Consider the following 14201-nt stretch of genomic DNA (forward strand, 5'->3'; position numbering starts at 1 on the left):
TAATATAGATACATAGTAACTAGTAAGACAAAAGTCAAAAAGTAATAACATTAAACTATAGATGTATGTATTATTAAGTGTTTAGATAGTTGCAGGTAAGCATTTATTATGCATTAATATTCTCCGGACTGTACAGTCCATGGTTAACTAATTGAACTTAAGTAAACGGTCTTATATGTTATATATCTTATACATATAACGATTCATTATTTGAATACTTAACAATGTAAATAAATCATAATAATTTATTTTTTATGTTCGATGTCCATAAAATTTAAATCTTTATCTCCTATAATATTACCGAAGTTATATTGTGAAAATTTAAAACAAATTACTACCAATCATAAAATATGAAAATAAACATAATAAATATGAAACATGTTTATAATACATGTTTAATAATAGCTAAGCATAGATGTAACTACTAAAAAAATTAAGTAATGCTAAATAGAATCATAATTATTAAGGTCTTGGTTCAGTAAATTAATTGAGAATTGAGTGTTTCATTAGCAGTTGAAAATATGAATTTATAACACGAGTCAAAATTATCATATAATAGCATGTTTTATAATGTTTATGAAGTATCAGCATCAATGAAATACAAAGAATTAAGAATGCTAAATAAGAATTATTCACTTAATTTATTGGTCTTGGTTTCATGATACTAACTTTTTGTGTCACTAATATTAAGTTGCTATCAATTACATACAGTTATTATTAAACGTACCATGCAAAATACCATTATTGTTATTATTATCAGTATTGTCTAGTCAAATTTCAACATGGGATGTCCAAATTTTCCCAAGTGCTAAAAACGATAATTCATGTTTCATCATGGCTTGAAAGATCTGCTGTACTGCAATCTGAAAAAATGTAGTCAGTTAAAATGTGAAATTGATGGAGTACAACATTAGAATACAGAGTTTTATACGCAGTTAATAATATAAATTTAAAATACGAGTCAAAATTATCATATAAAAGCATGTTTTATAATGTTTATGAAGTATCAGCATCAATCAAATACATGGAAGTTAATAATGCTAAATAAGAATCATTTACTTAATCTAATGGTAAGGGTTTCATAACACTAACTTTTTGTTACACTTCTATTATGTTGCTATCAATTACATTCATTTAACATTACACGTACCGTGCAAAACACCATTATTAATATTAATACCTTCTAATCCATATTAAACATAGGATGTTGAAACTATTCCAAGCGCTAAAAATGTTAATTCATGCTCAGCAACCGTTGAGTGATCTGTTGCACTGCAATCTGAAAAATATGAAAGTTAATAATGGTAAATAAGCATCATTACTTAATCTAATGGTCAAGGTTACATGACCTTCAGTAACACTACTATTAATTGAATCACAATTATATTCTATACCCATTACTCGTACTTTGCATAAAACCATTATTATTATCAGTATCGTCTAGTCCATTTTCAACGTAGGATGTTGTAACTTTGTCAAGTGTTTAAAACGTTAATTCATGTCTTAGCAATCCTTGAGTGATCTGCTGTACAGCCATCTAAAAAAAAATTGTCGGTTAAATATGTATAATGGTTGGAGGATAAAATGTCACTACTACACACCATAAAGAGATCGAAAGTCTGTTTATGACAACTAGTACGTGGACAACGGTGAATAATTCAAAAATGGAAATAATCAAACAAAAACTAACAGACAAACTTCATTCCTATTTCAAAATACTTGAAAACAATTTAAAGTTTAAATTTAAATACAAATACGAATACAAAACTGCAAAAAGATATGAAACATAAATCAGACAGTAAATACAAACGATTATATCAATAGATAAACAATGTTTTATATCACTAAACCACAATCATGGATGAAAAACATCAGATCAATTCGGATTAGAATATTCAACTTATTAGATTTTATCTCTGGCCGCCGAATTCAAAAATGTTTAATATTATAATATTTTCAGAAACAAATACAATTTCAAAACTGATTAACTGAGCATAATATAATGAAATAAATTTCCAATAATATTTTGTACTTTGTAAATTAAGCAGGCAGTTGTATAAATATCATGAGTCTTAATATAGATACATAGTAACTAGTAAGACAAAAGTCAAAAAGTAATAACATTAAACTATAGATGTATGTATTATTTAAGTGTTTAGATAGTTGCAGGTAAGCATTTATTATGCAGTAATATTCTCCGGACTGTACAGTCCACTGGTTAACTAATTGAACTTAAGTAAACGGTCTTATATGTTATATATCTTATACATATAACGATTCATTATTTGAATACTTAACAATGTAAATAAATCATAATAATTTATTTTTATGTTCGATGTCCATAAAATTTAAATCTTTATCTCCTATAAATATTACCGAAGTTATATTGTGAAATTCAAAACAAATTACTACCAATCATACTAATATATTGCATATTAAATATACACATATAATTAAAACTAATAAATAATAAATGAAATGTTGTATTCGAGCAGATTTGAGTCTGAAGTGATCAGAAGTAATCTACTGACTGCGTCGTACATTTTAAAAATGATGGTCGTATCTCGTATAAACAACGAAATCGCTTAGGTACATATTAAATTCTTAACGCTAAACGAGGGATATAAACACTATAAACATTAAATAGATGTATTCTCTATATGATTTGATGAAAAACTATTTTTTATGCTGTTGGCGTAATTGCTAAACGTTGAAACCTTAACAAACATAAAACGTGTAAAAAAACAAAGTTCAAAAAGATACTTCGTTAAATCGTTATACGGTGTTATAGGTACCATACAGAAAATTATGCGTGTACGAAAAAACAATCCATTCGATTTTTTAACCTTTATTAACCTTTCAAACTCGTCGTAGCATTTATGAGTCAGCACTCAAATTTCGAAAAGATTAAACAAAAACTCAAATTCAAAAAATTCGAAAAATACGTAAAATCTAAGTGCCAAAAATAAAAATATAATCGTAACTTCGCAACAAAACGTCCGATTCCTTTGGTTTTGGTAGCGTTCGAATTTTTACAAAAACGTCTAAACGATGCGTAGAAAAAAATCGCTCTAACCACCCAAAAATTAATTGTTTCGTGGCGACAAAGTCCAAAAACTGCAAAATCCTAATTTCCGACGCCAAAAATAGGGGTAAAAATGAATTCTACAGTGTCACCACGGGACGCCGATTTTGATCACAGACCTACGAAAAACTGAACTTGTGAACTTCAGAAACGTGGAACAAATATTAAACATTTTTTAAAATATCCATGGGAGGAGGGGCACAAGGAGCCATAGGACACTGCTACCACCGAAGGACTTTATGGAAAACGACTTTAAACAGAAATTTCCGTGAAGTAACTATGCCCCATACATCGAAACCCGGCCGAGTAACACTCGACTAAAAAATTCAAATTTCGGAATTCCAAGACCCCAATGTGGGGTAAAAACGGCATTTACGGTGTCCACGACAGATACCGCTTTTGATCAGCATCATCCAAAATACCAGAATCTTGAGTTTCAAACACGTCGAACGACCACTAAGGTTTTTCAAAAATATATTTGAGGGAAACAAATATTTATGCAAATATACAGTACTTGTAACTTTTTTTTTTTTATTTATTTATTTATTTATTAAAATTAAAATGTTTCAGCATTTTATCATGCTATTTCAAGTTTACTAACGTGTTCAATTACAAATAACAAATTACAATTACTAATATTTTTAGTTAGTGATATAGTGATATACATGCTAATGTTAGTTAATATTTATTTATTAGTGGTAATTTAAAATCGATCTTCGTCTTCGCTTGATTGTGATAGAAGGAGATCTTGGGGTAGACGTGGTTTTAAACGCCGATTTTTTGTTTTTTTTTTCTCAGGTTGTAGAACCATGCGCCATCAGATGTATTGAGATTAGCATGAAAGTTTTTGAATTATATTTTTATCCAGTCTCGGAGACGAGGGATTCCCGTGACTTATAACTTTATACATAATAATAGTACTACTCATAGATAATGATGAAACACACTGCGAAATTAAGTATATTTACGCTATTGCAAAGATGTTTAAAGTCTACCTTTTGTAACTTGTACCTACGTATAATAAGTAATATAGTTGTTTTATTTACATAGAATATTATATGACTTTGACGTTTGCAATTTGTGAATATATTTCGTACAAATTGTACCAAGTCGTAATTTTTCATAGTTTTTTTGTTGCTTTTGGTAATTTAAATGTAGAAGGTTCAGTATTATCATACCGTTTAGGGTGATGTTAAACTTTTATTACTGAAACACATAATTATATATGCAAACTTGCAGTAAGTAAATAAAATAAATATTTAAAAAAGTTTTATATTGTATAACATAACTTTTCTAAAACTTTGCATTTTACAACTCGTTATTTCAACACATGATATAATCTGTTGTTATGATATTCATCTATAGATTTTGAGATTCAAATTGAAATACTAACATTTTTAATATTGGTTGTTTCGTTTCGAAATCTTCGAGGCTCAACGCATTGACACCTCCAGATCAAATTTCTGTTCTAAAGAATTTTGAATTTCAATTTTAAAATTAAGAAATTGCTAAAACCAAATTTCCTGCCAATTTTTTTTTTAAACTGCACATTTAAATCACCATTTACCGTCTAAATAATTGAGTTGAAAAACTTTTACTAATTGGAAGACGCATCTAGGGACGAATTTGTGTCGGTCTTTGAACATTTTATCTAAAGGGGCCAGTATTAAAGGATTTAGTTTTGGAGTTTTGGATAACGTAATAACTAATAATAAATTGAGTTTTAACACAAAAATTTATGAACAATTTAGAATTTGGACAGTTACACTGTAACAAAGTCATAAATGAGTAGATAATTTTTATATAATATGCAATGGTTTGTGAGGAATGATATTGAACATTTTGAAAGTGCAGTAGGGTTGCCTATACAAAACACCTTCAAGTCTGCATGACAATATAATAAAATACATAATGCGCTCAATGTCACTATTTGAGGTGTACTGTAAGATAAAATAATTAATAAAATAAATTATATCATAGAGATAGAATATTAGAAGAATCTACCAATATTCTATATTTCAAAAATAATTAAATTGTATAAAATTTGCCTATAGAGACTGCTTCTATAGACAAAAAAAAATCCGACAAACTGGCTATATTAATTAAGCATATGAATATATTATGATCACTAATATTTTTGAAAATATAAACAAAAAAAAAGATCACAATTGACTATAAAACTTTACTCATAAGTCATAAATTTTTTTTATAAGTAGGTATTAAAAACCTTTATTTTGATATTTATCAAAATCACAAAAAAAAACACTAACTCTTTTCTTGTTAAAAGTTGTCTGTCCTGTATTTTTAAGTTTTGAAAATGTTACACATGATTTTTTATACATAGTTGTAGTTCATAAGATTAAAATCTTAAAATCTAGATATATAAAAAGATAATTATTTTTTATACACATGTCAAGTTCATATTTGATTGAAATCAAATATATAAACAAAGATGACTAATGATTTATAATTGAAAAATATTTGTGGGCATATAAAAATTTTAGAATATATTATTACATTTTATACATTTATAGGCCTTTAAAATGCATTTTATTTCTAATAAAAATGAATTTAACCATAAAATAATAAAAGTGAATTGCATAAAATTATTAGATTTATCGGAATCTTCTAGTCCAATATAAATGTAGGATGTTGAAACTTTTCAATGTGGTAAAAATGTTAATTCAGATTTCAGCGAGCCTTGAAAGATCTGCTATACTGCAATCAGAAAAAATGTAGTCACTTAAAATGTGAAATTGGTGGAGAACAACATTAGAATACAGAGTTTTATACGCTGTTAAAAATATGAATTTAAAATACGAGTAAAAATTATCATATAAAAGCATGTTTTATAGTGTTTATAATATATTGGCTTAAATGAAATGTATGAAAGTAATTAATGCTAAATAAGAAACATATTCTCTATATAGTGATTAAGGTTTCAAGATACTAAATTGAGAATCGAGTGTTTCATAAACCATACAAAATTTGAATTTGTAATATACGTCAAAATTATCATATAAAATCATGTTTTATAGAGTTTATGAAACATTGGCTTAAATGTAATGTATGAAAATAATTAATGCTAAATCAGATCCATTTTTTCTTTCTAGTGGTCAAAGTTTCAAGATACTTAATTGAGAATTGAGTATTTTATAAGCCATAAAAAAATGAATTTGTAAAATACGTCAAATTTACCATATAAAAACATGTTTTATAGTGTTTATAAAGTATTGGCTTAATTGAAATGTATGAAAGTAATTAATGCTAAATAAGAAACATATTCTCTATATAGTGGTTAAGGTTTCAAGATACTAACTTGAGAATTGACTTTTCTATAAAAAGTTAAAAATAGGAATTTTTAATTCTCATTAAAATTATCATATAAAAGCATGTTTTATAATGTTTATGAAGTATCAGCATCAATGAAATACAAGGAATTAAGAATGCTAAATAAGAATTATTCACTTAATTTATTGGTCTTGGTTTCATGATACTAATTTTTTGTTTCACTAATATTAAGTTGCAACAAATTATATTCAATAACCATTACACACACATTGCATAAATCCAATATTATTATCAATATCTCCTAGTTTATTTTCAAAATAAGATGTTGATACTTTCCCAAAGTGGTATGAATGCAAATTCCTGTCTCAGGAAGCCTTGGGTGAACTGCTGCACTGCAATCTGAAAAAAATGTAGTCAGTTAAATATGTAAAATTAGTGGAGAATTAAATGAGAATTGAGTTTTTCATAACAGTTTAAAATATGAATTTATAACACGAGTCAAAATTGTCATTTAAAAGCATGTTTATAGTGTTTATGAAGTATTGGTTTAAATGTAATGTATGAAAGTAATTAATGCTAAATTAGATACATATTCTCTATTTAGTGGTTAAGGTTTCAAGATATTAACATGAGAATTTAATTTTTTCTAATTTTGGATTTTCAAAGAAGTTCGATCTAAGTACGACAATTTAAAAATCCTTAAAATCATTTTTTCAAAAATTCTATAAAAAAAAACCTATGAAGCTAGTTTGAAAATCGATTTAATTTTTATAAGTTTCGACCTATGTCTCACAAACATCTCGAAAGCAGTTCATAAGCAAGTAATTGAATCTTCGAAATTTTCGATTTTCATTTACGTTTTCTCGGTCACCTGGTGGTCCAACGAAAACTTATTACTTTGGTTATAATATTCTAAACATAATTTTACACCAAAATCAGTTTATGATTTAGCTAAAACAGCGTTATTTCAAAAATGGGATTTTAAAAATCGTTCGATCTACATACGACACTTTAAAAATTCGTAAACACGTTTTTTAGAATAATTTAAAGCAAACAACTAATATATCAAGTTATAGGGATCAATTCTATGTTTTACAAATTTTGGTCTATGTCTCACAATTTTATCGAAAACAGTTCGTAAACAGGAAATTAAATTTTGGACATTTTTGAATTTTCATTCGCGTTTTCTCGGTTACCCGTTGGTCCACTAAACTGTACAAAGATATGAACTTTAATCATTTAACAAATGATAATAAGTAATAATTATGATAAGTCATACAAATCTATTAGAATGCCTTTTAGAATTTAAATGTAAAATAAGTGTAACAAAAAAATACAATTGTAAAATAACTGAGAATAGCTTATTTTCAATATGAAAAAATTACAAATTTGTACCATTCGTCAAAATGTATTTAAATAATCATGTTTTATAGTTTTTATGTAGGATAAATATCGGGTAATATGAAATTGAAAAATGGTAAATTAGAATCATTTTCTTAAGGTAGTAGTCGGGGTTCAAGACAGTTACTTGTGTTAACTTCAGACGCAAATTTGAACAATTCGTCTATATCATATTGAATTTTCAATTAATTCAGGCCAAACTTAAGTAAATATACCGACCCCTTACGGCACAAAGTAAACCGATGAACGGCACACAACCAACTAGTTTTATCTCCTGGCAGGTCGCCAGTCAACCTCAGTACAGCGACGCTCCCGCGCTCTGTCAGTATTTACATTGACTTGATATTTCAGTGTTTTAAAAATAGTTAAAAATAGGGATTTGTAAATTTTGTAAAAATTATGATTTATACAAAGTAAAAATAAAAGATCTTTATAGAATAGGTAAATAATAAGAATGAAAATTACAAGCTAATAGTTGTTTAATAATCTATTATTCAGATATTTAACAAGTCACAATTGTTTCACAACTATTAATTAATTATCAATTATATTCAATAACCATTACAGAAACATTGTATAAATCCAATATTATTATCAATGTCTTCTAGATTATTTTCAAAATAAGATGTTGATACTTTCCCAAAGTGGTATGAATGCAAATTCCTGTCTCAGCAAACCCTGGGTGAACTGCTGCACTGCAATCTGAAAAAAATGTAGTCAGTTAAATTTGTAAGATTGGTGGAGAATTAATTGAGAAATGAGTGTTTCATAAGCAGTTTAAAATATGAATTTAAAACACGAGTCAAAATTATCATTTAAAAACATGTTTTATAGTGTTTATGAAGTATTGGCTTAAATGAAATGTATGAGAGTAATTAATGCTAAATAGGAAACATATTCCCTTTCTAGTGGTCAAGGTTTCAAGGTACTAACATGAGAATTGAGTTATTTATAAGCAATTAAAAAAATGAATTTGTAAACTACGCCAAATTTACCATATAAAAACATGTTTTATAGTGATTATGAAGTATTGGCTTAAATGTAATGTATGAAAGTAATTAATGCTAAATCAGATCCAATTTCTCTTTCTAGTGGTCAAGGTTTCAAGATACTAAATTGAGAATTGAGTGTTTTATAAGCCATAAAAAATTTGAATTTGTATTATACGTCAAAATTATTATATGAAAACATGTTTTATAGCGTTTATGAGGTATCGGCTTAAATGAAATGAATGAAAGTAATTAATGCTGAATAAGAAACATATTCTTCATCTAGTGGTCAAGGTTTCACAATACTAACTTGAGAATTGACTTTTCTATAAAAAGTTAAAAATGGGAATTTATTTATTCTCATTAAAATTATCATATAAAATCATGTTTTATAGTGTTTATGAAGTATTGGCTTAAATGAAATGTATGAAAGTAATTAATGCTAAATAAGAAACATATTCTCTATCTAGTGGTTAAGGTTTCAATATATTAACATGAGAATTGAATATTTTATAAGCAATTAAAAAAATGAATTTGTAAAATACGTCAAATTTACCATATAAAAACTTTTTTTATAGTATTTATGAAGTATTGGCTTTAATGAAATGTATGAAAGTAATTAATGCTAAATAAGAAACATATTCTCTTTCTAGTGGTCAATGATTCAAAATACTAACTTGAGAATTGACTTTTCTATAAAAAGTTAAAAATAGGAATTTATAATTCTCATTAAAATTATCATATAAAACCAAGTTTTATAATGTTTATGTAGTATCATCAACAATGAAATACATGGAAGTTAATAATGCTAAATAAGAATCATTTACTTAATTCAATGGTCTTGGTTTCATGTAAATTAATTTAGAATTGAGTGTTTCATTAGCAGTTGAAAATATGAATTTATAACACGAGTCAAAATTATCATATAAAAGCATGTTTTATAATGTTTATGAAGTATCAGCATCAATGAAATACATGGAAGTTAATAATGCTAAATAAGAATTATTCACTTAATTTATTGGTCTTGGTTTCATGATACTAACTTTTTGTGTCACTAATATTAAGTTGCTATCAATTACATACAGTTATTATTAAACGTACCATGCAAAATACCATTATTATTATTATTATTATCAGTATTGTCTAGTCAAATTTCAACATGTTATGTCCAAATTTTCCCAAGTGCTAAAAACGATAATTCATGTTTCATCATGGCTTGAAAGATCTGCTGTACTGCAATCTGAAAAAATGTAGTCAGTTATAATGTGAAATTGATGGAGTACAACATTAGAATACAGAGTTTTATACGCAGTTAATAATATGAATTTAAAATACGAGTCAAAATTATCATATAAAAGCATGTTTTATAATGTTTATGAAGTATCAGCATCAATCAAATACATGGAAGTTAATAATGCTAAATAAGAATCATTTACTTAATCTAATGGTAAGGGTTTCATAACATTAACTTTTTGTTACACTTCTATTATGTTGCTATCAATTACATTCATTTAACATTACACGTACCGTGCAAAACACCATTATTAATATTAATACCTTCTAATCCATATTAAACATAGGATGTTGAAACTATTCCAAGCGCTAAAAATGTTAATTCATGCTCAGCAACCGTTGAGTGATCTGTTGCACTGCAATCTGAAAAATATGAAAGTTAATAATGGTAAATAAGCATCATTACTTAATCTAATGGTCAAGGTTACATGACTTTTAGTAACACTACTATTAATTGAATCTAAATTATATTCTATACCCATTACTCGTACTTTGCATAAAACCATTATTATTATCAGTATCGTCTAGTCCATTTTCAACGTAGGATGTTGTAACTTTGTCAAGTGTTTAAAACGTTAATTCATGTCTTAGCAGTCCTTGAGTGATCTGCTGTACTGCCATCTAAAAAAAAATTGTCGGTTAAATATTTATAATGGTTGGAGGATAAAATGTCAATACTACACACCATAAAGAGATCGAAAGTCTGTTTATGACAACTAGTAAGTGGACAACGGTGATTAATTCAGAAATGGAAATAATCAAACAAAAACTAACAGACAAACTTCATTCCTATTTCAAAATACTTGAAAACAATTTAAAGTTGAAATTTAAATACAAATACGAATATAAAACTGCAAAAAGATATGAAACATAAATCAGACAGTAAATACAAACGATTATATCAATAGATAAACAATGTTTTATATCACTAAACCACAATCATGGATGAAAAACATCATATCAATTCGGATTAGAATATTCAACTTATTAGATTTTAGCTCTGGCCGCCGAATTCAAAAATGTTTAATATTATAATATTTTCAGAAACAAATACAATTTCAAAACTGATTAACTGAGCATAATATTATGAAATAAATTTCCAATAATATTTTGTACTTTGTAAATTAAGCAGGCAGTTGTATAAATATCATGAGTCTTAATATAGATACATAGTAACTAGTAAGACAAAAGTCAAAAAGTAATAACATTAAACTATAGATGTATGTATTATTTAAGTGTTTAGATAATTGCAGGTAAGCATTTATTATGCATTAATATTCTCCGGACTGTACAGTCCACTGGTTAACTAATTGAACTTAAGTGAACGGTCTTATATGTTATATATCTTACACATATAACGATTCATTATTTGAATACTTAACAATGTAAATAAATCATAATAATTTATTTTTTATGTTCGATGTCCATAAAATTTAAATCTTTATCTCCTATAAATATTACCGAAGTTATATTGTGAAATTCAAAACAAATTACTACCAATCATACTAATATATTGCATATTAAATATACACATATAATTAAAACTAATAAATAATAAATGAAATGTTGTATTCGAGCAGATTTGAGTCTGAAGTGATCAGAAGTAATCTACTGACTGCGTCGTACATTTTAAAAATGATGGTCGTATCTCGTATAAACAACGAAATCGCTTAGGTACATATTAAATTCTTAACGCTAAACGAGGGATATAAACACTATAAACATTAAATAGATGTATTCTCTATATGATTTGATGAAAAACTATTTTTTATGCTGTTGGCGTAATTGCTTAACGTTGAAACCTTAACAAACATAAAACGTGTAAAAAAACAAAGTTCAAAAAGATACTTCGTTAAATCGTTAAACGGTGTTATAGGTACCATACAGAAAATTATGCGTGTACGAAAAAACAATCCATTCGATTTTTTAACCTTTATTAACCTTTCAAACTCGTCGTGGCATTTATGAGTCAGCACTCAAATTTCGAAAAGTTTAAACAAAAACTCAAATTCAAAAAATTCGAAAAATACGTAAAATCTAAGTGCCAAAAATAAAAATATAATCGTAACTTCGCAACAAAACGTCCGATTCCTTTGGTTTTGGTAGCGTTCGAATTTTTACAAAAACGTCTAAACGATGCGTAGAAAAAAATCGCTCTAACCACCCAAAAATTAATTGTTTCGTGGCGACAAAGTCCAAAAACTGCAAAATCCTAATTTCCGACGCCAAAAATAGGGGTAAAAATGAATTCTACAGTGTCACCACGGGACGCCCATTTTGATCACAGACCTACGAAAAACTGAACTTGTGAACTTCAGAAACGTGGAACAAATATTAAACATTTTTTAAAATATCCATGGGGGGAGGGGCACAAGGAGCCATAGGACACTGCTACCACCGAAGGACTTTATGGAAAACGACTTTAAACAGAAATTTCCGTGAAGTAACTATGCCCCATACATCGAAACCCGGCCGAGTAACACTCGACTAAAAAATTCAAATTTCGGAATTCCAAGACCCCAATGTGGGGTAAAAACGGCATTTACGGTGTCCACGACAGATACCGCTTTTGATCAGCATCATCCAAAATACCAGAATCTTGAGTTTCAAACACGTCGAACGACCACTAAGGTTTTTCAAAAATATATTTGAGGGAAACAAATATTTATGCAAATATACAGTACTTATAACTTTTTTTTTTTTATTTATTTATTTATTAAAATTAAAATGTTTCAGCATTTTATCATGCTATTACAAGTTTACTAACGTGTTCAATTACAAATAACATATTACAATTACTAATATTTTTAGTTAGTGATATAGTGATATACATGCTAATGTTAGTTAATATTTATTTATTAGTGGTAATTTAAAATCGATCTTCGTCTTCGCTTGATTGTGATAGAAGGAGATCTTGGGGTAGACGTGGTATTAAACGCCGATTTTTCGTTTTTTTTTTTCCCAGGTTGTAGAACCGTGCGCCATCAGATGTATTGAGATTAGCATGAAAGTTTTTGAATTATATTTTTATCTAGTCTCGGAGAAGAGGGATTCCCGTGACTTATAACTTTATACATAATAATAGTACTACTCATAGATAATGATGGAACACACTGCGAAATTAAGTATATTTACGCTATTGCAAAGATGTTTAAAGTCTACCTTTTGTAACTTGTACCTACGTATAATAAGTAATATAGTTGTTTTATTTACATAGAATATTATATGACTTTGACGTTTGCTATTTGTGAATATATTTCGTACAAATTGTACCAAGTCGTAATTTTTCATAGTTTTTTTGTTGCTTTTGATAATTTAAATGTAGAAGGTTCAGTATTATCATACCGTTTAAGGTGATGTTAAACTTTTATTACTGAAAGACATAATTATATATGCAAACTTGCAGTAAGTAAATAAAATAAATATTTCAAAAAGTTTTATATTGCATAACATAACTTTTCTAAAACTTTGAATTTTACAACTCGTTATTTCAACACATGATATAATATGTTGTTATGATATTCATCTATAGATTTTGAGATTCAAATTGAAATACTAACATTTTTAATATTGGTTGTTTCGTTTCGAAATCTTCGAGGCTCAACGCATTGACACCTCCAGATCAAATTTCTGTTCTAAAGAATTTTTAATTTCAATTTTAAAATTAAGAAATTGCTAAAACCAAATTTCCTGCTAATTTTTTTTTTTAAACTGCACATTTAAATCACCATTTACCGTCTAAATAATTGAGTTGAAAAACTTTTACTAATTGGAAGACGCATCTAGGGACGAATTTGTGTCGGTCTTTGAACATTTTATCTCAAGGGGCCAGTATTAAAGGATTTAGTTTTGGAGTTTTGGATAACGTAATAACTAATAATAAATTGAGTTTGAACACAAAAATTTATGAACAATTTAGAATTTGGACAGTTATACTGTAACAAAGTCATAAATGAGTAGATAATTTTTATATAATATGCAATGGTTTGTGAGGAATGATATTGAACATTTTGAAAGTGCAGTAGGGTTGCCTATACAAAACACCTTCAAGTCTGCATGACAATATAATAAAATACATAATGCGCTCAATGTCACTATTTGAGGTGTACTGTAAGATAAAATAATTAATAAAATAAATTATA

General features: G+C 27.2%; 1 long non-coding RNA gene across 2 annotated transcripts; it reads right to left on the reverse strand.

Annotated features, from left to right (window-relative positions):
* Positions 1-727: 727 nt before the first annotated feature.
* LOC113558684 lies at positions 728-10610 on the reverse strand. 2 transcript variants are annotated; one of them, XR_003405681.2, is made up of 4 exons: positions 10551-10610; positions 10324-10422; positions 9868-10006; positions 742-863 (listed from the first exon to the last, which is right to left on the reverse strand). It is a non-coding gene; the product is annotated as an uncharacterized LOC113558684 (long non-coding RNA). The 2 variants fall into 2 exon arrangements; XR_003405682.1 differs by lacking the exons at positions 9868-10006; positions 10324-10422; positions 10551-10610 and adding exons at positions 1181-1279; positions 1408-1467 and having other exon boundaries at positions 728-863.
* Between the last annotated feature and the right edge of the window lie 3591 nt (positions 10611-14201).

This window comes from Rhopalosiphum maidis, chromosome 3 (genome assembly GCF_003676215.2).
Source record: "Rhopalosiphum maidis isolate BTI-1 chromosome 3, ASM367621v3, whole genome shotgun sequence".
In the NCBI taxonomy this organism is placed as follows: Eukaryota; Metazoa; Arthropoda; class Insecta; order Hemiptera; family Aphididae; genus Rhopalosiphum; species Rhopalosiphum maidis.